Source organism: Lissotriton vulgaris, chromosome 7 (assembly GCF_964263255.1).
Source record: "Lissotriton vulgaris chromosome 7, aLisVul1.2, whole genome shotgun sequence".
Taxonomy (NCBI): Eukaryota; Metazoa; Chordata; class Amphibia; order Caudata; family Salamandridae; genus Lissotriton; species Lissotriton vulgaris.
The window spans coordinates 632,398,247-632,425,759 of NC_141695.1; the positions used below are offsets into that span (position 1 = coordinate 632,398,247).

General features: G+C 52.1%; 1 protein-coding gene across 1 annotated transcript in view; it reads left to right on the forward strand.

Annotated features, from left to right (window-relative positions):
• Window positions 1-27,513, forward strand: part of ACSF2 (acyl-CoA synthetase family member 2) — a 652,634-nt gene that overhangs the window by 157,655 nt on the left and 467,466 nt on the right. The gene's annotated exons all lie outside the window — the stretch shown is intronic.

The window sequence follows — 27,513 nt, forward strand, 5'->3', positions numbered from 1 at the left end:
CCAACTCTAAGTCCTTTATGACCAAGGAAGGGGACATCACCTGAAGTCTGGACTTCATAATGGGGAAGCTGTGGACCTGCCCTGAAGCACCTAGAAGCCTTCCTGTTTGCTGAGAGAGGGAAGGAGTCTGCCAGATACTGCAGGAGGAGAGGCTTTTCAAGATTGAGTGCCAGCGTGTCCCCTGCCAGTGGGAACTGCTGCATTGTGCTTTTGCTAGGTGTAGTTGGGGCTGCAAGTATGCGGTTGACGTCGTTCTAGATGAGAGCTGCAGCTGCCTGATTGTCACTGGCCGGCAAGAGAACTGTAACTACCTGACTGTCATTGGCTGAAACGAGGGCTGCAACTGCCTGATTGTCGTCAGCCCGGCCGAGGGCTGCAACTGTGTGACTGCCTTAAATCCAACCAGGATTGCACCTACTTTTGGTCCAGTCAGGACTGGGATCTCTAGGACTACTATCACCTGACCCGTGGGCTGTACCTGTTTCAGCCCAGGAGGGTCCTCATTGCTACATCAGACGAAGACCGCAGTGTCTGGGCCTGCATCTGCACAGGCCTCTGAATGGCTCCAACACTCCAGCGACTTGCTGGCTCACCACGTCCCCTGCCGGGGTATGCAGGAGGGACACCACCATTGCAAAGCAAAAAAAGAGGACAAACAAAGTGTCAAATATCCCGCAGCAAGGGAAAGCAAAATAAATGTGCGTTTGACTGTGGGCATGCATACAATGCACCTGAGCCTGATTCTCAATTCCCCAGATCTCACCAGAAGAGGAACCCAGATATAGAGGGAGATCGTCTGGGACGGAGTTGCCAGAGCGAGTAGGGTGGATGAAGCACCGGCAGGGAGATCGCCCTCAAAGACACAGACCTTTGAGTTGTGTAGTATTTAGTGTAATTGTGTAATTAAAGTACTTTCTTGTAAAGCGAAGCACTAGGCTGGACATCAACATCAGTGAGCCAGTTGCTTGATTGATGAGTGCCGAGCTGGAGCACGCTTATGCTACCTCTCTGGGAAGCCCGTGACTGCTCGCCCTTGCTGCTCTGGGAGGAAGGGGTTGTCTTTGGCCCAGTTTGCAAAGCCATAGTAGGTCTGGCTCCGGGACATCAGTAGCAAACAACCATAACCCTGATAGACGAGGCTCAATAGCTGGTCCCTGCCCTTTGAACGCCCTACCTGAATGAGGTTTAACTTGCCACCTTTACTTTTTGTGTGTAATGTGGTTGTTTATTGAGATACAACATATCTGGACAAATGCCTCCCGCAGATGGAGGGAGACAGAAGAGCAAGTTACAGGCCGCATTAATACCAGTCCAAGCAAATAAAGATTACTTTTCTGTTATCACAATGTCAGAATAAGATACCCAGACAAGAAAAAGAGAAGGGGCCTTCCAGAGGCCATATAGGCAACACCACTACAGCACCAGAACCACAGTATACTGGGGTCAGTCCATTCAGTAACAAGAGAGCCATAAGAGGGCCCATGGACGCCTCCACTTGCGTCAAGCAATGGTGGGAGGTAAGAGGAGGACCTGGAGGGAGTGGTGGTATCCTTTTGACATAATGCAGACACATGGTCAAAACAGTCAATAGCAACTGAGCTAAGTGAATTGGTACTACATCTCATCCATTCTATCTCGTGCCGTGTTGCCCTGTAAGCAGAGGCGAGTGGTGATGATGAATGATAACAACCCTCCTAACGGTATACTGCACCGAAACATGCCATTCAGGTGGGTGGAGGGTGCTCCATAGGGACAGCTAGAGGTTAGTCTCAGTGGAAGTCAGTAGAGGGTACTAAAAAGATTACCAATAATAATAACAAAACCAAATGGTGGACTTGGGAGTTAGTGGATCGGGCGTGGAGCGCTTAAGGAGAGAAAAGGCGGACCCTCCGACGTCCAACCATTGTGTTCTTCTTACTCGTCTGGGAGCAAAAGTGCCAATCGGGGCCCATAGTGCGATGTCCTATTTACAGGCAGCCTTGAGGTGTGTAGGAGGGTGGAGGGAGTAAGAATAAAGAAGGGGAGGCATTCCTACAGGGGTCTCGCTTGTTTATGGATGGGGAGCTGAGAGCCAGGTAGGGTTCCCATACGCATGTAAAGGTTTCCACTTTATCTCCAGTAGGACACGTTAAGCAGAAACTCCGCATTTTTGAGCTCCAGTGGGCACCAACTTGCCACCTTTTCAAAAACACCTCAAGACAGTGTCTCCTTCCTGAATGCCTCACTTTTTTTAGTAGTGCCTCGCTGCACTGCATTGAAGGACAGGTCTCACACATCCCATCTGGGCAGTGCTCCACATTCGGTGGCATGGTGGAATAGGCAGAGAAGAATATTTTTTTACAACCTAATAATATTCAACGTTTATTTATGTTCATTCTCACATTACCAAAAGGCAGCTTCAGGGTGCTGGTGCAAAGGGTGGGGACCAGGCATTGGTTTAAGGCAATACTCCAAATGCCAGAGTTTTTTAAATATTAAATAATCTTCTTTGAATCTGAGGTGGAGGAACAAAGCTTGTTTGTTGGTTGGCAGAATGTCAGTCAGTGAGTCTTGGAAAGTCAACATTAGGTATTTGATACCACTGGATTCTGCTGGTGAAGTAGAGAGGTGTGTGGCCAAAGAAAACTTTGTGAGTCAGGAAAAGAATATAATGCATTAGATTTATTTTTTGTTAGTAGGAGCAAGGGCATCATTACTGGGAATGGCAGGGGTGGGGTTACCAACATTTACTGCTTAATGTAGTTTCTTCTGCATAGAGGTAATTACAGTACAAAGAGTCAAGAGGCGACAGCACAAAAACAACCTAAACATCACCAACTATTACACCCAACATTAATTCAGCCCTTCTTCAACCACACCAATGGCAACACAACTCAACCACAAAGCACACACCCGAAGTAGCCTTCTCAATACCAACATATTCAAGAAACACATGGCTGTCATATCCACTCCTTGGGTCAATGTGGAAAACAGACAACCAGAAGGTACAACCATTACTACACTGGGGGGCGTGTCCAGCAGCATGGCCGACAGGACGTGAGCTCCGCCAGCTCCCTTCCTGAGGACCCAGATATCCTTCATATATATCCTACCTGGGCTGTTTTTTCCCTGATTCGGGGGCCGGAAGCTCCTCTTATATTGGGGGGGGGTCCCCTTCCCGGAAAACCGCTGACAGACATCTGCAGGTTGCCCCGGAGGCGGTGCGGGCGCTCTGCGGGCTGGACCTCTGGATACGTGAGGCCGGGGTCTGCGGCCTGCGCCGGAGCGGTGTTGCGGCGGTGGACCGGCCCTACGTCGCTCCCGGGCGATTAAGAGGCTGATCGGGAGATGGCGGAGCCCGCTGCCATCTGGGGCTCCGCCTTGGAGGCGATTGTGTGCGGCTGGTGGCCCTACGGAGGGTCTCTGCTGCCCGGCACCGTCCGGATTCCGAGGAGGAGAGACGTGGCGGCCGCCCCTCCCCCGGGCGCTGCATCGGAGTGGGAGCCTCCCGCCGGGTGAGCACCTCTCGGGGGGGATCTCTTTTGTTTTCTGAGGCCCTGCGGACCAGGCATGGACCCTGAGGTGGCCGGGGAGGGCAGGAAACTGACATACATGCGCAATCGGATCTGCGCCCCTCCCCACTGAGCCGCCATCTTGTCCCTACATCGGGGCGGTCGTTCCCTGCGGCGCACGGACCTGTCACCCGGAGGCCCGCTGCTCCGTGCTGGACCAACATCATAGGCGCATTGTTGGAGAGCGCCCTGGGGGCTTGGGAGATTGTGCCCGTGGACATAGAAGAGAGTGACAGCCATTTGGGCACCCCGCTCTCCACGAGGAGCCTGCCTCCTGCGCTGGCCTGTTTGCCCCGGGCCCCACCGCCTAACCGGCGGAGAACATGTGTGCTGTGGGCTATTGCTGCCCACAATCCTGCGAGCCTCAATTCTCTCTTGGGTGCTTTCTGCGGAGGAGGACTGTTTCCCCTGCAGCCGTGGCGCCCCTGGGTGAAGCTGAGTGGACTTGCTTGGAACACGGGTGACACTGGCCTGCCCCGGCACCCCCCGTATTGCCGCAGCCTGGAGCTGCCTGGAGGTGAGATCTGGTGTCTGGCAGTGTGATTTGCGGAGCGACCAAGAAGCGGGTGCCTGAGAGGCGGTGGTTGGGTGAGATCCTTGACGATTCACTGGAGGGGTTGATGTGACTTTTTCCCTGATGGCAGCCCGCAAGGATAGAACGTCGCGGTCCACCCAGCCCAACACCATTATGCAGTATACTACCCCACGGCTGCCATCGTAACGGATTACGCGCCAGACGGGCCAAGAGGAGAGTGCAGATGGGCCGGCAGAGCCTTCCCGGGCAGAGATATTGAAGGCTATACTGGGCTCCCATTCAGCGCTGGAGAGGCAGATAGAGACTGTATCGATAGATGTCAATCTGCTGCGGAAGGATCTCCGAAAAGTGGCGGATAAGGTCTCGGATGCCGAGGGTAATATTACCCAACTACAGGGGGAGGTGGCCTCCCTACCCAAGACGGTCACGCACCTCACAGCCACGACGCATGCATTGGAGAGGAGAACTGAGGACGCGGAGGGTAGGGCGCGTCGAAGCAACATTAGGGTCCTAGGTGTGCCGGAACGATTGGAGGCGGGAAATGCCAAATGCTTCCTAGAGACCTGGATCCGCACTCAGCTGTGCCCGCACGGCTTGTCGAATGTCTTCGTCATCGAGTGGGCGCATAGAGCCCTGGTCCCCCCTCCGCGCCCGGTTGAGCCTCCAAGGGCGCTGATTGCAAAGATCCTGAACTATAAAGACCGGGACTGCATCTTGAAGGCGGCGAGGGAGGCGGAGTCTCTCACTATAGGAAACAGTTGCGTGTCCATTTATCCTGACTATACTCAACAGGAACAGGAGCAACGGAAGTCCTACCTGGGAGTTAAGCAAAAGCTCCGGTAGATGAAGCTCCAATATATGCTGTTGTATCCGGCCAAGCTCAAGGTGATCACACAGGGCCGGGCACACTTCTTTGAATCCCCTACGGAGGTGTGGGAGTGGCTGGAGATAAGGGGTGACGGCCTGCCTCCGGGTGAGCATGGAGGGCCTCGTAAAACGTGGGGGACCCGTCCTCAGCGTCGACGTCGAGGAAGAAGCCGCCGGTCTAGATCGGGAGGCTCCGAGGAGCCTCGAGTCACAGTGGGAGAAGATGGTGCTCTGCTTTTGGGACCTTCATTGGTGGTGGCTGGTCCGGAGTCCCCCGGCACCTCCGCCCCTGGGGACATCTTGCTTCCGGACACCCTGCAGGACACTGTGCCAGGTACAGACTCTACGGCTCCGGTGATCCCGGAGACTGGCCTTCCTGAGCCACTGCTGGAGAAGGCTCCAGCTTGAGGTACTGTCTAGTTTATGGTCTGTTGTCCTCCGCTTTGGGGGCCTCTTGTTAGGTCTCTGGTCTGTGGAAGATGCCTGTGACCTGTACTATTTGCCCTTGGATGGCGGGGTGAAGCGAAGGACTTGCATCCTACTGAAGGAGGTGTGCGAGATGGGGACCATATATGTTTGACTGGAGAAGAGCCCGATCTGGGGCTGATACCAGTAGACATGGCCAAGGACTGTCCTGCAAGTCTGGGTCCCATGAGGAGCTGGAAAGGGGGGGGGGTGTTGGTTTGGTTGTTTGTGGGTGTGTGTTGTGTGAGTCGAATGGGGTGGCTGTGTACGTCCTGGCACCGGCAGGGGGAGGGCAGGGTAGCATTTTTTGTTGTTGCTGTCATCTTGCTCGTGGGTGGGCGTGGGGGGAGTTATTTTGGGGGGTTCTGGGATCGCGGGGTTTCAGGGGGTGGGTTGGTGCGGGTGAAGGAAATGTTGCTGGCATTCAGTGTACTGCGATTCTGGTTTATTGTGGCTGGTCAGGTGGGCTGGATCTTCCGGCCTAGATAATGTTTGGGCCCGGAGGTGGCGGATCACAATGTATGTATCTTATGGCCCGGATGGGCGCAATCATTGACTATGGGTTTTAAATTCTTAACCTGGAACGTGCGCGAATTGGGTACTTGCACCAAGAGACACAGGGTCCTCTCCTTCCTCAAGAGACATGGGATCTCAGTTGCGTGTCTCCAGGAGACCCACCTGGACGAGGAGGGTGCCCAGCGGCTGTCCAAGAAATGGAGGGGCCAGATGTTCCATTCCTCCTTCTCTACCTATGCCAGGGGGGTCTTAATTTGGGTGGCACCTGGGGTTCCCTGTGCCGTTCAATATGTTGAGGCAGACATTGAAGGCAGGAACCTGCTGCTGCGGATCAAGCTAGATGGTAGGGATTTCTTGCTCTTAAATTCCTATGCACCGAATATCGATGACCCTGGCTTTTTCTCCCGCCTTCAGGAACTTGTTGTCTCGGACCTAGATGCTCCCTTCCTCTGGCTTGGGGATTTTAATTGCGTGTTGGATCCGGAACTGGATCGACATCCTCCTCGCTCTGTCACGAAGCCGCGCATGACGGCGCACCTCAGGGAAGTAATGCATAATTTGGGGGCTGTGGATGTGTGGCGTAAGGGCCACCCCACTCAGAGGCTATATACTTGTTATACCCCGTCGCACGACACCCATAGTAGGTTGGACCGCATCCTTGCGGCCAATATTGCTGCGTCTCTCTTGTTGACGGTTACCCACCAAGCCCGTTTTCTGTCGGATCATGCTCCAGTGACGTGCACGGCGCAATAGGCTGACCAGGCTGCGCGTCCCCGCACTTGGAAGATGCCAACGGACATTCTGCAGGACCAAGTGGGGAAGGACCATGTAGCGACTGCCCTGACGGATTATATAGATTTGAACTGGGAGGGTAGTGAATTGCCCTACTCCACCAAATGGGAGACCCTGAAAGCGGTGGTACGAGCTGCCTGTATGGGCCTTACATATGGGGTCCGGAAACAATTGCTCTGTGACCTACAAGATACAGAGGTTATGCTCCGGCGCTGTCAGACCCTACCGGATCCCAGCGTCTCGGACCGGGCGGCGGAAAGGGCGGCCCAGGTGTCCGTTCATGACATTCTTGCCCGTCTTGATAAATATACTTTGGGCCAGTATAGACAGCGTTTCCACCGCGAGGGGTACAAGTCTGATCGACTGCTGGCCTAGATTCTTTGGCGTGAATTCGCACCGGAGCAGATAGTTGCCCTACGGGCTCCAGCTGGTGGTATGGTGCACTCGGAGTCTGATATTCTTGAGATCCTCCGCTCCCACCTGCAGACGGTGTATGCGGCTGACCCCTCGTCACGGAGGCCTCCTATCGGCCTTATCTCCAGGGCTTGCTCTTCCAGACCCTCTCGGGGGAGGCGGCCGAGGAAATGGATGCGGCGTTGACGCTCTGGGAGGTCAATGTGGCGTTGGCCGCCCTGCCGCGGGCTAAGGCGCCGGGCGGAGACGGTTTCCCGCCTGAATTCAACCAGTCGTTTGGCGATGTCCTGGCCCCCCTCCTCTTACAGGTTTCTAATGAGGCCCTGGGGTCTGGCGTTCTTCCGCCCACCATGAATCAGGGAGAGGTCTGTATGATCTTGAAACCGGGTGGAGACAGTTGTGATCCTGCGGCGTTCCGGCCTATCACTCTGATCAATACAGACGTAAAGATCCTCACCAGACTATTGGCCACTCGCCTTGCCCCACACTTGGCACACTTGGTCCATCAGGACCAGTGTGGGTTTATCCCTGGTCGTAACACTGCGATGAACTTGCGGCGTCTGAACCATATCCTCCACGAGGTGCGTGGGAGGGAGGATCCCCAGATACTGGTGTCAATTGACCTGGCTAAGGCCTTTGACACAGTCAGCTGGGGGTATCTTTTGGAGGTGCTCCAGATGGCAGGGCTAGGGCCAGTGTTCTACAATTGGATCCGAGTGCTCTACGGGGCGCCCCAGGCTCGAGTTCGGCTTGGTTCGGCCCGCTCCGAGGAGTGGTCCTTGGGGAGGGGCACTCAGGGGTGCCCCCTGTCGCCGCTCCTATTTGCCCTGGCAATAGAACCCTTGGCGGTCTCCATTCGAGCTGAGATGGCGCAATGGGGCATTAAGGTGGGCGATACCGTGAACGTGATCTCCCTGTATGCGAACGACGCGCTGTTCTATTTGACCTCCCCGAGCAACTCGCTTCCCGCTTTGATGCGGTTGCTGGACCGCTTCGGCGCAGCCTCCGGGCTGCGCATTAACCCTGGAAAGTCTTTGATTTTCCCGCTGGCGGGCTGTGCTGCCGATCCGGACGTGAGCCTCCCGTGTCTGGGGCTGAGATGGGAACTGGAGGCATTCCGATATTTGGGCATTCAAGTGGCTTCGTCGGACGAGCACCTGCTGGCCCGCAACGCTGAACGGGTGATCCGCTCTCTGCACCAGTCGGTGACCTTCTGGAACACGCTTCCTCTCTCCCTTATGGGGCGGTTAGCGGTTGCTAAGATGGGGATGCTGCCTAGAATGTTATAAGTCTGCAAAATACCCTATGCCCACTCCCTCCGCGGATATTTCGCACGCTCAACTCGCTGCTCACATCTTTACTCTTGGCGGGCGGGCGTAATAGAGTTGCCCTGCATACTGTGGTCCAGAGTTGGGAGGAGGGGGGCCTGGTGGCCCCGAGGTTTGACCTCTATTATTATGCAGCGCAGCTCATGCCAGCCGCAAGATGGTTCACAGATACAGATACCTGGGAGCTGCAGCCACTGGCGGGCAGAGCGGATGAGAAGGCGTTGCGAGTGGCTTTGATGCAGGGAAGGGGAGCAGACGGGGCCCTGCCCTATGTGGTGCGTCAAGCAGCGGAAGTCTGGCAGCGATTTGTAGAGAAAGTTTTGCAGCGGGCCCCCTTTCATAGGGAGCTGCCGGTGTGGATCTTGGCCCCGGTGCTCCGGATAGAGGAGAATGTCTCCTTCCGGAAATGGCGGGACGGCGGATGTGAGACTCTGGCAGACCTCTATCCAGATGACTCCTTCGTGTCTTTTGAGCATGCCACAGAAGCCTTTGGCCTGAGCAGGGGACAATACTTGCACTATAGGGGGTTGCAGGGAGTGGCAAGGACAACCAGGCCTCAGTTCCCAGAGGCGCCTCCACTCACTCACACCCTCAACATCCTCCTCTCGTGTGGTAGAGGAAAGCGGCTGATCTCTTTATTGTACTCTGCCATGCGACGGGATTCGTCCTGCTGATCGCGCCATCCTGGGCAGCCTGGTACGCGGACCTGGGGATGGCCCTGGAGCCGGGACAGCTCAAACATATTGGGCTCCTGACCCGGAAAGTCTCGTGTAATGCACGGTTCAAGTTAATCCACTTTAATTTTGTCCATCGCACCTACATGACCCCAGTCTCCCTGAATCGAATCTCGGCGGATAGGCGGGACAACTGTCCTAGGTGTGGGGCAGAGAGAGCTGGATTCTTCCATTTGGCCTGGGAGTGCCCGCAAGTTGGTAGCTTTTGGGGTGAGGTGGTGGACCATATTGGCCGTGTTACGAGCCTCCGGATTGCCCTGGATCCGCTTCAGTGCCTCTTGGCCCTGGTACCCAAGCCCAAAAAGAGGAACTTGTCTTACAAGTTTCTGCAGTTGTTACTGGTGTTGGCAAGGCGGCGCGTGGCTATTACTTGGATGGGGCAGAGGGCCCCCAAGGTATCCCTGTGGCTTAGGGATGTTAGAGAGTGGTCCCTGGCTGAGGAGACGCATATGCAGCGCATGCGCCGCGATGAAAGGCTTCAGGAAGACTTGCTTGCCTGGAGGATGATGTGTGCAGAGGGGTTGCCCGATGATGACTCGGATGCCACTAGTGCCGAATTGTTCACCCCTGAGGGGTCTGGGTCCGAGGAGGATGTGGTGGGAAGCGAGATGGAGGGTCCTGTTTTGGAGTAAGGCCCTGCTGGGCACGCACTAATGTTCCCTATCATATATCCCTGTGATTTGTCTTGATTCGCAGAGGATTGCTTCTAAATGTGATGTCGGCACTGTATCGGGCCTTGAGTAGATAACCTGACTTTTGCACATACTCTATTACTGGTGCCAAGTATGGGGGGGGGGTTTGTTGGTTGTTCTGTGTTAAACTATGTTTCTATTGAAAAATGTATCTATCCAGATGGATGGGAGTTGGGCTCCATGGAGGACGTGAGGGGGGCAATACCTGAAAACCAGCGGATACTGGAGATGTACGTGTACTGTATGCAAATGACTATGATTAATTTGTGGCATTTACCGACTCTACGCCGCCCGGCCTCCGGGATGTGGGCCATGTGGCTGTGTACTATCCTAAATGTTGCATGTGCCTAATTTCGCCTCTTAGTGCTTCCGAGAGGTTATACCTGATCATGTCTTCTATGTTTTCTGCAATAAACATATTTTTCAACAAAAAGAAACATTACTACACTGATCCAACCACATTAGGAAACAGACTTGCGACTATTATTTGGGACACTGTGCAACTAGATGGAAACACTGGAATAAGATAGTATGGCAACAGGGAACATTGGGTTGAGTGTGATGGTCAAGTTATTTCTGCCTGATCAACATCAAATGTAAAATAAGCTAGACACGATACGCCCATTCACCCTTGGAACATCACAACGGGGAAATTTACTAATTAGCTCACATGAGATTTGACCCGAACTAAGCTTAGACCAACAGCTGAGATTGGTTTGGTGGTGGCTCAGAAGACCCGTACCGCCGCAGAGACGTACCCTGCCAGGCCATCCAACTCTTGGACCCTGATGGTCTGATCCTTCCCCCCAGGAGCATGCCTCATCGTTGTTGGGTCATCCAAAGGGAGATGTAATGAAATGGTGTATTTGTATAGCACGACTATCACTCAGAGGAGCATCTTGGCGCTGAGACGGAAAACCAAGATGGAAAAAAGAGCTGGTTTACTGCTAATTGTAAGGATGGGAGATCAGATCAGTGTTTTGCAGAGAGTGTCCGGTGCACCGAAGATCCAGGTTTTCAGTGCCTTCCTGAACAGGGACTCTGATATAATCTGGCGATGTTGCGAGGGAAGTTTATTCCAAGCCTTTGAACCTAAGAATGTGAGCGATTTTCGCATGGCCCTGCCCCTGCACAAGGTTTTGCAGGGCCAAGGCTGAGGTCAGTGTGCATGCAAACTTCATTGCTCTCCCTTCTCTAGTTGAAGTTCCTTCTGACTTCTTGATGCATGGAGTCAACACCCATTCACTCTCCTGCAGCAGCACACGGATCATTGGGCACGGCCACTCGCCTCTGGGTAGGTCCTGGCTCAACAGATTACCTCATCCTTCCTTCATGACAGGAGATACAAAGTAGTGATTCCCCCTGTTCCTCCCAAAGGTGACAAAGCAAGGGTGCCAGGGGCCCTTATAAAAGCAAGGAAAAGGTCCCCTCCCTCATTGTTTGTAGGAGTAAAACAGCCATAATTGTGCTCCAAGCATCCCCTCACACCCCAGCTCCTGCTCTCAAAGGTGGCTTGCCAAGGTCCAGGCCCAACCCTGAATGGGATTGGCCGGCACAACGCCCTGGGATGAAAGAAAATGTGGTGCTTTTGAGGAGGTGGAGCGGTTGTTGTGGTGTGAGGAAGATGGGGGGAGAGCAGGGGGTTGACGGGGTGCTAACAATTACACTCGGGTACCTTAAGGGCTGATTCCAAATTCCTAACGGACCCGATTGATACCAAGTGGAATGGACGAGCTGATGTTTACATGACATTGAGTCAGGTAGTTCTCTGCAGCGCCCCTCGGAAGACTGACGCCCTGTGCCTGGGCCCAACTCGCCCATGCCCAAGGCCCGCCCTGCCATGAACTCTGCTAAACTGTGCACCTGCTGCAATCTTTCTGTGCTCGCAGGAAGGAAGGAGTCTCCCTCGTCCTCTCATGCCCTGGCGAGGCTTACGTCATCGAGTTGGGCGAGCCCCAGTGGCGCGTCCCCCTATCGGCCATCTGAATCTTGATAGTGCTCACTAATGCAGGCAGGCGCGTGCAGTGTCAACCGCGCGCACAGACTCGTGCCAGCCGAGCCCAGGAGCCGCAACTGGAAAGTGAAACTTCCCACTCCTTCTGTCTGCTCTGGCAGCATGCCCTCGCCCCCACCCTGTCAGTGGCGGCGGGTCACACCCAACCACGTGTAGAGTTAATAATCTGCCGCGTTGTGCAGGTGTGTGGGAAAGGGCGACCGTTTCCAAGAAAACGGAGAGGGCTGGAGCGGAGAAAGCAGGTCTTTGAACCCGTGAACCTCGAGCTGCCCTGGCACTGCATGCTTCTGCAGGTTCACCTCTGCACTGACAGACAGACAGACAGGCAGGGGAGGAGGCTAGGACTGCGAAAGAACACATTTAAGAATGGGTTCCAAATTATAATTGACTCGTTTTAAAAACGAATACAGAACTAGAATTACTTGTTATGATGAAGCCTCGCCAATTATCAAATATCAGTTTGAAAAATTAAATTATAGCCATGGATATCAGCAGTAGTGCAGATTACAAAACTGCGACCTAGACTCGCAAGCAGGGAGGGAGCGTAGGACAAATATTGGTAGCAGAATGGCCATGAATATATTTTGGCTACTTTTTTTAAGTGAAAATGATAAGCCATGAAGTACCGGAAAGCTTTGCTGGAGGGAAGCAGACCGGGTTTAGAGCAGGGTCTGGTATTCTGTGAGAGGGTGAGTGCCGAGGGCTGAGGCTGAGGAGAGAGGGGCACCACAGGCCAGGTGTGAATGGGTGCAGACTCGGGTACTGTTGGGTGTGTGAAAGCGTGTTATTTTTGTTTGCAAAATTCAGCAAAACTCTCAGTCTACGCGTAAGGAAATGAAGAGAAATTACGCTTTCAGAGCGTGGCTTTCCGGTGTTGCTCGTTATGTGTAGTACGCGAGCGCGAATCTCTCATAAAAAGTCTTATGAGATCGAGACAGGAGACCGGTTTGAGAAGCAGGGGAGGCATTTTCTGGGGAAACCAGTCTATTGCAGATCTTTGCAACTTACACGGAATGCAAAAGCAATACATTTGGCAAGTTTTGCAAAATTACAATTTTACCAGGTATCCAGCGGAGTGCAAGACTCGCCCAGATCCATGAAATTAAGCCTTCATGAGCATCTAATAGGAAAACAAGCAGTTGCAATGAAATAGGTCTCGCATCAATTAAGTTTGAGCTATTGGCATTGCTAAATAGTGCAACACCAATTGCAACAAAAGTCTATAAATTGTAGGCCAAAAAATGTTTAATTTATTTTTGTAGCAATGGTGGCATGCTGCGCTTTAGATGAATATGTTTAAAAGTAAAGTGCGCCATACTGCAATTGCTACAATAGTTAATTGTGGATGCGTTAACAATTGATGTGTGCACTGATGGCTAGTGGTGTGTGTCCCTGTAGAAATTATGCACTGATGGCTGGTGGTGTGTGTGCCTGGTGGAAGTGTGCACTGCCGGCTGGTGGTGTGTGTGCCTTGTGGAAGCGTGCACTGATGGCTGGTGGTGTGTACCTGGTAAAAGTGTGCACTGACGGCTGGTAGTGTGTGTGCTTGGTGAAAGCGTGCACTAACGGCTGGTGATGTGTATGTGCCTGGTGAAAGCGTGCACTGACGGCTGGTGGTGTGTGTGTGCCTGGTGAAAGCATGCACTGACGTCTGGTGGTGTGTGCCTAGTGGAAGCGTGCACTGACGGCTGGTGGTGTTTGTGCCTGGTGAAAGTGTGCACTGATGGCTGGTGGTGTCTGTGCCTTGTGAAAGTGTGCACTGACAGTGTGGTTATGTGTGTTGTTGTGTGTGTGTGGTTGTGTGTGAGGTTGTGTGCGTGCGTGTGTGGCTGTGTGTGTGGTTGTGTGTGTGGTTGTGTGTATGTGTGTGGCTGTGTATGGTTGTGGGTATGTATGTCGTTGTGGGTATGTGTGTGGTTGTGTGTGTAGTTGTAGTTGTGTGTGTGGTTGTGTGTGTGTGTGTGGTTGTTTAAAGATTGCAATTCGCCCCTAGGGAGCCCAGGTCAAACATCAGAGCCCGTACAGTCAAAGCATGGCTTCCCAATTTTGCTAGTCAAGAAACAAGTTTTTAAAACGTTGTCATTCTCATTAAAGTTTAGCTTAGGTTTTGGACACACAAACGGATGGCTGCAATTAATTGTACAGAGAATTTGCACACAAAAAAAACAGCTCTAATGGAGTTAAAGAGTGGGAGCAAACCAACTACCAGTGAATGCTAATATGAAAGGTTACACAATAAACCAAACCTCTCACTAAAGCAGAAGGGAGGCTCGGGACATTGTTGTTTTAATTCTCCACGCTTACACGCAGTCCGAGTGTGCTTGCATCAAGAAAGTGAAAGTCAATCCCTTTGTTTGTAATGACTCATCCGAAACTAAACAGGCCATGTGTTTAAGTGCAAATATGTTTATCGATGAAAAATATTGCCATGCTGGCTTTGAAACAAGCAGACTTGTTGGCTTCTTTGCATCGAGACCCCAAGATAACTTCACAGCGACTAAAACAAACAGTCTTGAAAGGAATGCTATTATTGGGGCTAGCTTCGGAGCACTTCAGTGGCGTGTGGCACTGAAAAAATACCCTGAACTGCCAGACGCAGACAACTGATCCCCCGCAGGAGACAATACATCTCGTTGTTGGCCTTAGGCCTCCCTGCCCTAATCCTGTCATGCTTCGATGCACCCGAGTAGCTGACTGTCCAAGGATGAGGGAGGAGCATGGCTTCAAGGAGAGCGCACTTATATATCACGTTTCCATGACAAAAGCGAGCAGCTGCGCGGCCATCACTGAGGAGAAAAGCATGCGCGCCCCAGAGAAGCTGCGGGCCACTCAATCTGTTAAAACACCTCAGCTCGACCACCAGATGGTTTCTTGTCACAAACTGTGCATCCACATAAAGTGTCAGTCTGTCTTCGCTCTCAGAGCCCAGCTCAACATTCTCTCCGTCCACAGACACGCCATCGAACTCTGGAACCTCCTCGACACCACATCTCCAGACGTCGCCTTCCTCACGGAAACCTGGATGAATGCCTCCTCAGTGCCTGACATCACCATCGCCATCCCGGACGGATACAAGATCACCCGGAGGGACCGCGGCAATCAGACCGGAGGAGGCATCGCCATCGTCCACAGGAACACCATCCGCATCACGACCAACACCGACGACACCCTCACAACCGCCGAACACCTGCACTTCCAGATCCACACCGACCCCCAAGACCACCTTCAGAGGCACCCTCATCTACAGACCCCCGGGACCACGCACACCATTCAGCGAAGACATCGCCAACTTCATCTGCCCGCACGCCCTCCCCTCCGCTGACTACATCCTCCTCGGGGACCTCAACTTCCACCTGGAGAACAACAACGACCGCAACACCACCACCCTGCTGGACAACCTCGCCAACCTCGGTCTCAAGCAGCTGGTGACCACTCCCACCCACTACGCCGGACACACACTCGACCCCGTCTTCTCATCCAGCAAGGACATCATCTTCAGCCACGCCACCGGACTCCACTGGACAGACCACAGCTGCATCCACTTCAGCTTCAGAAGAACCACGATCCACCATCACCAGCAACAGGTTGCACGCAGGAGCTGGAACAAGATCACTGCCGACCAGCTCGCCGCATCCCTGAGCCAGCTCCCTCCCACCAGCTCAGCGAACCCCAACCAGGCCGCCGACAACCTCACGAAGTGGATCTGCACCTGCGTAGACGACCTCGCCCCACTGAGGACCCCGCCTAACAGACCCGGCAGTAAGAAAGCACCATGGTTCACCGACGAACTCAAGAGCTCCAAGAAGAACTGCAGAGCCCTCGAAAGAGCCTGGCGCACAGACCCAACACCAGACAACATGACCACCCTCAAGCTCGCCACTCGAAAACACCATCAACTGATCCACGCTACCAAGAAAACTACATTCAAGGAACGACTGGACAACAACGCACACAACAGCAAGGAACTCTTCAACATCGTTAAAGAGCTCTCCAACCCCAACGCCGGAAACAACGACCTCACCCCATCGCAAGACCTCTGCAACTCCCTCGCCTCCTACTTCCACAACAAGATCGCAGACATACACAACAGCTTCAGCACGCAACCAACGCTCCCCACGACCGCACCAACGCCCCCCACCACCTCCATCCGCGCCTGGACCCCGATCACCACCGAAGACACCATCCGTATGATGAACTCCATCCACTCCGGATCTCCAACCGACCCCTGCCCTCACCACGTCTTCAACAAAGCCGACGCTGTCATCGCTCCCCACCTGCGGGACATCATCAACACCTCCTTCGGCACCGCCACCTTCCCGGAGAGCTGGAAGCACGCCAAACTCAGCGCTCTACTGAAGAAACCATCAGCGGACCCCACCGAACTCAAAAACGACAGCCCCATCTCGCTCCTCCCGTATCCGACCAAAGTCATCGAGAAGACCATAAACAAGCAGCTGGCCGCCTTCCTCGAGACAAATGGATCCCTCGACCTCTCACAGTCTGGCTTCCGGGCCAACCACAGCACCGAGACTGCCCTCATCGCAGCCACCGATGACATCCGAGCCCTGCTCGACAACGGAGAAACAGCGGTCCTCATCCTCTTGGACCTCTCCGCGGCTTTCGACACTGTCTGCCACCGCACCCTAGTGCAGCGCCTCAGCAACGTCGGAATCCAGGAGAAGGCACTGGAGTGGATCATCTCCTTCCTCGCCGGAAGGACTCAGAGTCCACCTTCCACCGTTCAGATCAGAAGCCACCGAAGTCATTTGCGGCGTACCACAGGGATCATCGCTCGGCCCCACCCTCTTCAACGTCTACATGAGCCCCCTCGCAGCCATCGCACGCCAACACAACCTCAACATCATCTCCTACGCCGACGACACTCAGCTGATCCTCTCCCTCACCAACCACCCAGCCACCGCCAGAGCCAACCTGCACGAAGGGATGACAGACGTAGCCGAGTGGATGATGACCAGCCGCCTGAAACTGAACTCAGACAAGACGGAAGTTCTCATCCTGGGCTCCTCGCCCTCCGCCTCGGACGACTCCTGGTGGCCCCCCGCCCTGGGCAGCGCACCCAAACCGACCGACCACGCACGCAACCTGGGCTTCATCCTGGATTCCTCCCTCTCCATGACCAGAAAAGTCAACGCCGTCTCTTCGTCCTGCTTCAATATCCTGCGCATGCTACGTAAGATCTTCCGGTGGATCCCCACCGAGACCAGGAAGACGGTCACCCAGGCCCTCGTCACTAGCCGACTGGACTACGGCAACGCCCTCTACTCCGGAACCACCGCCAAGCTCCAGAAGAGACTTCAGCGGATCCAGAACGCCTCAGCAAGACTCATCCTCGATATCCCCCGACACAGCCGCATCTCCGGACACCTGAGAGACCTGCACTGGCTCCCGGTCAACAAGAGAATCCCCTTCCGCCTCCTCACCCACGCACACAAAGCCCTACACAACCAAGGCCCAAGATACCTCAACAGCCGCCTCAACTTCTACACTCCTACCCGCCAGCCACGCCCTCGCCGCCGTCCCCCGCATCCGAAGAGCCACAGCAGGAGGAAGGTCCTTCTCCTACCTGGCCACCAAGACTTGGAACTCCCTCCCGATCCACCTCCGCCTGACCCAAGAACACCTCGCCTTCAGGAAGCAGCTCAAGACCTGGCTGTTCAAGCAGTAGCGGACCCCCCCTCCCTAAGTGCCTTGAGACCCTCTGGGTGAGTAGCGCGCTATATAAATGTTTTTTGATTTGATTTGATTTGAGCCACCTCTTCTATCATTATATTATTATATACTATTATAAGGTCAAAGTGTATATGATGTCACTTTCGCTACCTGTGGCATTTTAGTGAATTGACGCACATAACAGGCAGTAGGGAAGGAGGGACCTGAATTTGGCGTATCTGTGTGGTAACATGCCGTGGATGGACATGTAGGCTTCGGCCTTGTATTTCCTGTGTATTTTCATGGGTGTGTATTTTCATGGGCAGGCCTTTGTAATAACCCAAGGACTCGGACCACTTATACCTAAGACCCCAGTGCGGCCTACCAGGAACAATTATTTTGATTGGGGGGGTACTGATTACTTCTGCCTAGCTGTGTGGTGAGAAAGAGGAGCCTCGCCTGCTCTTTTTGGGGTGTCTTCGCTGTTTATAAGTAAGATTTCAGGCACTGCCAACCATGTCAATTTAAAGAGGAAGAAGAGAGCGTGAGAGAGAGGGGGGAGAGACAGGAGGCGAGAGCATATGGGCATTGCTGTGGGGGGTGGGTGGGCGAGGGAGCAGCAGTCTTTGATGTCTGGTAGTGTGAGAGAGAGAAGGCAGGCGCTGGAGACGGAGGGGGTGGGCTGCGCATATGGAGAGGGAGAGGGGGGGAGCCTGCTGGACTGGGCTGCCTCTGAAGATCGAATGCGAGTCACAGAAGGCAGGCGCTGGAGAGGGAGGGGGTGGGCAACTCGACCGACCATATGGCTGGGAGAAGCTTGTGTGAGGGAGGCTGGGCAGCCTTTGATGATGGAATGCGAGCTCGTGCACGAGAGGCTTGTTTCTCGTGAACTGTCGAAAATCCTCTTGCTTTGGGAGAGACTTTGGGTTAGCGGCATTAGGGCTCGCCCCTATTCCATTCCTTACGGAATGGAATAGGGGCGAGCCCTAAAGAGGAGGAGCAGGGGGGGTGGAGTGGGTGATGCAAGGAATTTGAAGAAAGGACCAGAGGGTAAGGAACAGCAGAGGGCGATGGAAAGAGCACGAAAATCAGAGAATTCCAGATGGGAGATTCTTGTGAATACCCGCCATACATTGTTATCCAAGAGCTCTGCCGAGGGTCGATGTAGTGATGTTTGTGAGCTTATTGGATTGTTCAACCTACTATGACCAAGATATGTGACTGTATAAGGTACTTAAAAATCGATAAAAATATGTTCCCAAAAAAATAAATCCGAGAATTCCAGATAAAGGACTCATAGAGGACGTGGTGATGAGCTGAAAAAATGACTAGAATGGCTATTGTGGTGGGAAAGAGACAGAGCCAGAGCCCCAGAGGAAAAGAAACGAGACCGAGATAGGAAATTGCTCAGGAAAGCGACATATCCGGGGCACGAGAGAGAGAAAAGAAAGAAGGGTGAGCATGTACTACTGTAGAATGGCGGGATCAATGGAGGGCGAGTCTGCTTTGAAGATATCATAGCGTAGAGCAGATTCTACAATATACCGCAGTGCTGTGGCCCCAGCCCCAGCCCCCTAAACGACCGATGGTGGAAGATGTTTACTTTTGGTCATTTATTAGTTGCGTCTCGGACGGTTCACATAGTTGAGTTCCTTTTCTTGACCCTTAGACACTTTTTGTTATTAGGAAGTTGTTTACTTGACAAGTTTGAGGAGTACAAACGGCTGGCTGTAGTGTGTAGGTTTGTTTATTTGGTTGCATAAGTTAATTAAAAGCATTGCATTACAATAAAACATTAAAAAAGGACATCACAATTCATAGAGGTAACAAGGAATCTGGGAAAGTGCAATAGTTAAATGCCAGCGTTTGTCTAGGGGCTTCTTATCATATTTTCCTTTTGGCTAGTCCCAGGGGAATGGTCTCTCGCGGGCCTTTGTTTCAAATAATCCAGTATCAGCGTTTGGACAGTTCGAGGGCTAGGTCGGGAGGCCAAGCCAGGGTACATAGCAGCCCTAATAGTTTATACAAGTCTTCCGCAGCGGGTTGGGATATCAGGATATTTTTGTGTGAAGCATAATGCACAGGCCTCCTGGCAGGTGGTTACTATTTCTCTCAAGCAAAGGTCTCTAAGGAGGGCTGTACCCTGCATTGACTTCAAACAGAGCAGCATTTTGCAAGTTACAAGTTGCAAAGGTAGGTTTGAAAAAACAGACGCCAAATAGCATAGCTTAGATCTCACCCATCTTTAGGTCGCATATAATGCTGCCCTCAGTTCACATATGTTCATCATTTCCATGCCCCTTAACCGGGAAGGAACCTTGGCAAGGGGACATGTGCATAGGATCTAAGTGAGCAAGCACATGGCATATCCTCCGACGGGGCAGAGGCTTCTATTTACAATCCAGTAACCTAACCAGGGAGATCTCGCATTGCCAAGGCGAGGAAACTACGTGGGGTGGGGGTTTAGTTATTAGAACAGATGGTAGTACTTTTTTTATATTTACATGTTCCAAAACAATTTTTGTCAGAGTTGGGGAGGTGGTGCGATATGCAGCGGGTGTTATATGCCCTAAAATATTTAATGATTGTAAAAGTGCTGGCTGTTGACCTCACTCTGCGGCTTCCCCATATCACGCAGTTGAAAGTATAGATATTTGAGCTGATGCAAGGCGACAAATGTAATCTTTTCCTCACATTGGATTGAACAGAATGGATGTATAGGAGACTGACTAATAGCGCATACAATACAACGCCCCACGTGTAGGTGAAGGATTGGGCATTTGGGATGTGCACCCAAGAATAGTGAAGATGGTGGTAGGGGTTCCATTTAAGAACCTTAAATTGTACATATGCACTTGTTATACAGCAGAGCTATCCTTGTGCTTACAAACATTTACAGGCTTAGCCTTCACATTGCAAACCTACTTCTCAGACTGCACGAGCTGCTCTGGCCTTGGCCAGCAGAGGGACCCCTTGCTCAGCCAGCGTGACCGGCCTTTTGCTGCCTGCAGGTTTGACCTGGGGGTCACTGGTTTGACTCCTGGTGGATCAGCTGAGCATTACAAATGAAAACAATCTGTACAAGTTAAAACTACATATAAAACTATTAGATCATGCAGATTTGACATTCCTAGGCCTCGGAGAGTAGCGCTGTTTCTACAACTATACATGTTGCAGACATATCCCAGACAGATGCCTATTTTTGGGGTCATACCAGGGGGCTGAGGCTTGCACAAACATTAGGAGATAGCCTGCGGCTTCTGAAAGGGCTGCAGCTGCAGGGCAGACGCAATGTTAGGCACATGTCAAGCTCGACAGGTCAGGGCCATTAAATGCACAGCAGGGCTCTATCGGAGGCAGACGAATGCTCATCTGACAGGGCAAGTAAAAAAACAAGGTAAGGCTTTGGGCCTGAGCAGAGGCAGTCCCAGGCAAGCGCATTTGTAAGGCCTAACGCCTGACCTGTGTTTTAAAGAGGCTTCTGTCAGACTTTATGGCCCTTTCATATCACTTTAAACCCATTCTTTTATGACATGGCTCAGTGGCATTCTTCTTTAAAGTGGGCCATTTATTGCCACGGGTTTTAAAGTTTCGGAGTGGAAGCTGAAACCTGGCCTGGACTGGAAGATTAGAACCCTTCCTTTAGAAGTGACACATTCTGCGCGTCCGAGTGAAATTAAAAACCGCACGAGGCCGCTCATGGCCTTCTATGCTGGACTTCAGCCTACCAACACAAGCTCATTCATTTTCAGCCCCCCTAAAGCTCCATGGCAAATCCAAATATATTCTTCGCCAACACACTAGCGCCCCATGCGTCTCTTCTAAGGCCTCGAGGCACCACATCTGCTTCACAGACATTTTCACGTTTTGTTTTGGCGGGCCTTGGCATTTAAGGTGTAAAAGAAACATGAGAAGTTTAGCAATGTTAAAACGTTTGGTAGAAAATGTGGCGTAACGACCAGAGCTTCCGACCTTGGCGCTGCGGAACCTAGGCTCAACAGCCTGTGCTTATGCGCAATATCTTATTAATCTTCCCTTGCTAAATATAAAATTAGATGAATATGTCCTTGTGCAATGTAACTGGTGCTGGTGCTCGTGCTCGTGTAGAGTGCTCTCGTACCTTCGGGTCCAGTTTGCCGTACATAAAAAAAATAATGAAAGAAAAAGCCGCAACATTTTTAGAGAGCCAGGCAAAATAGAATTTTGAATTTTGGAATTTAGCCTAGGTGCCACCCATGCATTGAACAAGCATTGCCAAAGCAGTAGGTCTGGCCTGGACAGGCTAGTGCCAAGGTTCTTTCTTTTTATTGAAAGCATATAATCTAAAACAAGCATTTGCAATGCAATAGGTCTCGCATTTACACGCGTTTGAGTTATTGGCATTGTAAATGAGAGTGCCTTTTTTATGTTTTGGTTTTTAAAACATAAATAAACAAGCATTTACAATGCAATGGTTTCGCCTTTTGAAAAGTTTGAGCTATTGGCATTGTAAATGACAAAATTTGTATTTATGTGTTGGTTTTGAAAACAGATAAATAAATGGCATTGTCATTTACAATGCCAATAGTTTAATCTCTGGCAAATGCCACACAAAAACACACACACACACACACACCAACAGACCCACACACACACACACCAACAGCCCCCCCCCCCACACACACACACCAACAGACCCCCCCCCCCCACACACACACACACCAACAGACCCCCTCACTGTGCAAGGACTTTAAAAAAACATATAATTTTTTTTATACACACTATATACTGCGAGCTCCTCGAAAAAAAATCACTGTCCTATAATAGCTTCTTTACAGAGTCTTGGGCAAAGAAAGCGTTGTTGCTGCTAGTCACAAATACCATTCACTTTACCACAAAGCCAGGCCCATTGGCTTTGTCAGTGTATATGACCAGTAGCTAAGAGTGTCCGAGCAGGGTAGCACTATTTGTTGAATAAATAAAAAGATCCGATGAGTTAAATGACAGAGCTCATCAATATAGAAACAGAGAATGTGGTACAAATGAATAAATTAAATGAAACATTTTTTAAACATAGTATCAAGCAAACTAAAACTGCTTATTAATAATAGCCAACACAAAGTACTGCCTTGGAACCCATAAAAAAGCGTATCCCCCGTTTTACTTTACCCCTGTTAAACCCAGAACATGTGCTAAATTAGCAGAAATCTGCCAGGACAACTGGTGACAAACAGACTGCGCCAACAAATCCTTGTCGCCTGGTCCCCTGTCCCAAGGGCTACTGGTTTGGGAAGAAGGAGGGGGTCGGACTGATTTAGTCAGTCATATGGCGTTTGCCCAGGAGCACACAATTCAGTAAAGTGAACAAGCAGAACTCAGTCAGTAGCTCACGCCGTTGGAAGTGAAAATGAACACCAAACTAAACTTTATTACCCACATCCGAGGTCTTGACTGCGTCATCCTGGGAGGACCATATCTCGCAGAATGTAGCTGTAGGGGAGAGAAATTGCTCGGGATCAAAGGTAGAATATTGGCCCAAAACTGGGCTTTAAAACCGGAAGCTGCAAATGCTCTCATCCGGGTTTTACTAACAAGGCCAATGATCTTCCACCTCCTAAAGTTACCGAGTGATGGCCAAACCCACACAGCGCTTGGTGAGATCACAGGGAAGAGTCATGGGTGCTGCATGCTGCGGAGTACAAGTGCAGTCCGGATGCAGGAGCCCCGCACTGTGCATAGCATCTCCAGAAATCACAGAAACAATAAAAACAGACACACACAGACAACTTCCCCAACTCAATGTTGTATTTAATACACCCCCAAAAAATATATATATATATATATTGAACGTATGTCAATTCTGCATACCCTCTATAAGGGAGACTCGTCCTTTCATCCTTCTTAGATCTGTCAATTAAGTATCACTTATTTGGGTACAAGTAACAGCTAACATTTACAGCCTTTAGGCAACGCCTGAAGTGATGTATTATAAACACTGTACAGAAACAAAGATATTTGTAGAGAAGGCAATTCTGTGCCTGCTCATTGAGAGCACAAACTACTTCCTTTAGAGCAAGGGTCTGTTCGTTTCAAGGAAGAAATGCTACTCGGAACACCAAGAACCCAGCCCCGGGCGTCATTTGTCGGCCTGGTGCATTCTAGGAGCTGTAGTCATCCACCTAGACAACGGATTGGCCTAAGGTAGCAGATGATGGTTGCTTGGGTATAGGATCAGGCATCCAGTAAACATTGGTATAACTGGTACCCCAAAAAATAACCTCTGGGTATCTTAAACTACACCCTAAGCGTGCATAACGTGACGCATTCAAATCAAACCTTGTTTGTACAGCACGCTATTCCTTCCCAACAGCCAAATGTTTGTTTCTTGGAAGCCCCCTGCACCCCCGGATATCTGCCCACTCCTACAAAAACGAAACTATGAACGCAAGGGGTATTAAAACTTTTGAGCAGAGTGTACAAAAATGAACTGGTATCTGAAAGCTTAATTTATCCTGCTGGCGCCTTGAGGCATCTCGATGCGTGGGACGGGGGTGGGGCAAACGAGCACCACACGTTGTTTGAAGGTACTTTCTTCAATGGTTACTTATTACTCTGTGCAGCACACATGCGCCCACGCTATATAAATCTCAGGAATGCATTAGTGTATTTCTATGTAGCTGCAGGGCAGTAAAGTGATGCACATTAACGCACAGAACAGAAGGGATAATCATATTCCAAAAGATGCTACTGTATAAGGCTCGCGCCGACTGCAGCAGTAATTTAAATCCAGGTGAGGAGAACTCTGCCTTTCATCCTTTCAGAGTCGGCGAGTGCGATAAAGAGGGGGTACTAGTAAAGTCGATTTACAGTGCTTAAAAGACAGAAGCGCTTTGTAAGCGTTCCACAGAAAAGCCTCTCAACCCCATCCTAGGGACTAACACCTCCCACCGAACTCCCCAAACAATGGCCTCCTTGCCCCGAGGGAGATGCGCATGCAGCGCATCAGCCGCATGTAGAAGGCCAGGTCTGCGGGCAGATAGGGCCACCAGATACGTTGGAGGAACAGAAGGGCGACCAGAGCAGCCAGGAAGGCCCACAGCAGCATCGTAGGGTCAAAGGAAAGTAGGACTCCACACTCTGGAAACAAACTGAACAGAGGATTTGTTGAGGGTGAACACAGGAGCGGCAGGGAATGAAGCAAATTAGAGCTTTAAGTCATTCCAGAGAGCAGAGGGGTCATGTGCAAATCTAAACCATTGTGGTTCACCAATGAATGGCCTTCTCTTAAGTCATGTATCTTATGTAGTTAAAGAGGTTTTTGGACAAATTAGGTGTCTCTTGGGGGTGAAAGGGAAACGTGTTGTAAGACAAGGGATTTTGGACATGCCTGGGTAAGCAAGACCTTTTTATTTAGCCGGTGATCCCAGCATAGGCCTGAGAGTGGTGGATGAAATTACCTGCCCATGGACGTAAACAAAGAAAACTTATGGTAAATCCAGAGGGAAGTAATAATTGGGGGAGGTGCGGTTTAACAAAAAAAAGCAGCTGGATTAAAATAGTGGGGATAACATACAAAATAGAAGTGGGTGGGGGTATGTCTACGGCACCCAGTGAGAGACAAAGATAACTTTAAAAAAAGTCGGAATTAGAAGAGTGCAGTAAAAAACAAGGAAAGGTGGGTGCAACCCCGGCAGTGTAGGTGGAATCGAGACCACAGCAAAGAAGGGTGGTGAAACCATGTGGGTGGAACCAAGGCAGGAGCAGAGGGAGGGTGATTGTAATCAAGGCAGAGGTGGTGGAACAGAGGACGGGTGGGTGGAACTGAGGTGGGCTGGGGGCACCCCGGAGGCGTGAGGCAATGAAGACGAGGCGGGTCTCGGGAGGAGACGGGCAGTATCAGAGGGTCAGAAGGGAAGACTTGTGGGAACAAGGAGGGCGAGGCAGGATGAATTAAACTAGACGTGCGGAGGCCTTCATGCCAGGCTGCCCTCTGCTGACTGCACTTCGGGGCTTGGGACCGGTCACATTGGAGATGCCAGGGGGGAGGGCGCCGCGCTGTAACCAAGAGGCGGTGTCAGCAGAGCGGGCCTCACCACCACGCCCGGGGCGCCGGGCTATGCGCACAAGCATTTACAAGTACAGCCCCCCCCCTTTGAAAGCTCCCACCGAACTCCCCAAACAATGGCCTCCTTGCCCCGAGGGAGATGCGCATGCAGCGCATCAGCCGCATGTAGAAGGCCAGGTCTGCGGGCAGATAGGGCCACCAGATACGTTGGAGGAACAGAAGGGCGACCAGAGCAGCCAGGAAGGCCCACAGCAGCATCGTAGGGTCAAAGGAAAGTAGGACTCCACACTCTGGAAACAAACTGAACAGAGGATTTGTTGAGGGTGAACACAGGAGCGGCAGGGAATGAAGCAAATTAGAGCTTTAAGTCATTCCAGAGAGCAGAGGGGTCATGTGCAAATCTAAACCATTGTGGTTCACCAATGAATGGCCTTCTCTTAAGTCATGTATCTTATGTAGTTAAAGAGGTTTTTGGACAAATTAGGTGTCTCTTGGGGGTGAAAGGGAAACGTGTTGTAAGACAAGGGATTTTGGACATGCCTGGGTAAGCAAGACCTTTTTATTTAGCCGGTGATCCCAGCATAGGCCTGAGAGTGGTGGATGAAATTACCTGCCCATGGACGTAAACAAAGAAAACTTATGGTAAATCCAGAGGGAAGTAATAATTGGGGGAGGTGCGGTTTAACAAAAAAAAGCAGCTGGATTAAAATAGTGGGGATAACATACAAAATAGAAGTGGGTGGGGGTATGTCTACGGCACCCAGTGAGAGACAAAGATAACTTTAAAAAAAGTCGGAATTAGAAGAGTGCAGTAAAAAACAAGGAAAGGTGGGTGCAACCCCGGCAGTGTAGGTGGAATCGAGACCACAGCAAAGAAGGGTGGTGAAACCATGTGGGTGGAACCAAGGCAGGAGCAGAGGGAGGGTGATTGTAATCAAGGCAGAGGTGGTGGAACAGAGGACGGGTGGGTGGAACTGAGGTGGGCTGGGGGCACCCCGGAGGCGTGAGGCAATGAAGACGAGGCGGGTCTCGGGAGGAGACGGGCAGTATCAGAGGGTCAGAAGGGAAGACTTGTGGGAACAAGGAGGGCGAGGCAGGATGAATTAAACTAGACGTGCGGAGGCCTTCATGCCAGGCTGCCCTCTGCTGACTGCACTTCGGGGCTTGGGACCGGTCACATTGGAGATGCCAGGGGGGAGGGCGCCGCGCTGTAACCAAGAGGCGGTGTCAGCAGAGCGGGCCTCACCACCACGCCCGGGGCGCCGGGCTATGCGCACAAGCATTTACAAGTACAGCCCCCCCCCTTTGAAAGCACCCGCACTCACCGGCTGTCTTCTGGCGGGCGGGGCTAACCTCCTCACACGGGAGCCTTGCTCCCTGCAGCACTCCTCCGGCGGTCGCTTTGGGGCCGCGGGCGGGGTTCCTCTCCTCCTGGGCTCTCCTAGATGCAGCAGGGCTCCCTCGCATCACGGGAGCCCTGCAAACCGGCCGCCAGGCTTCTTCTTTCTTCCCCCCGGGCTGCGGGGGCGGGCACTTCCGGCCAACCACTTCCGGGTCGCTGCGGGCAGCGCAGCGGCCCTTCTCCTTAGGCAGGCAGGCAGGCGGGGGCTGATTTTATCGGGCAAATGCCGGGTGGGCACCGGCTCTTTAAAGATAACAATCAATCGAGGTGGGCACTCGATCGGCCCACAAGTCCATACACGGGGGGGGCGGGAGAGGACGAGGGGGGCGGGCGGGAGAGGACGAGGGGGGCGGGAAAGGACACGGACGTCGGGAGGGAGGAGGGAAACGTGGGGACGGCGGGAGGAGGGAGGACAGCAGCAAGCACGGCCGGCCGGACCAGACACGGGGGCGTTCCCGGCGTCGCGTGACGTCAGCAAAAGCCAAAGAA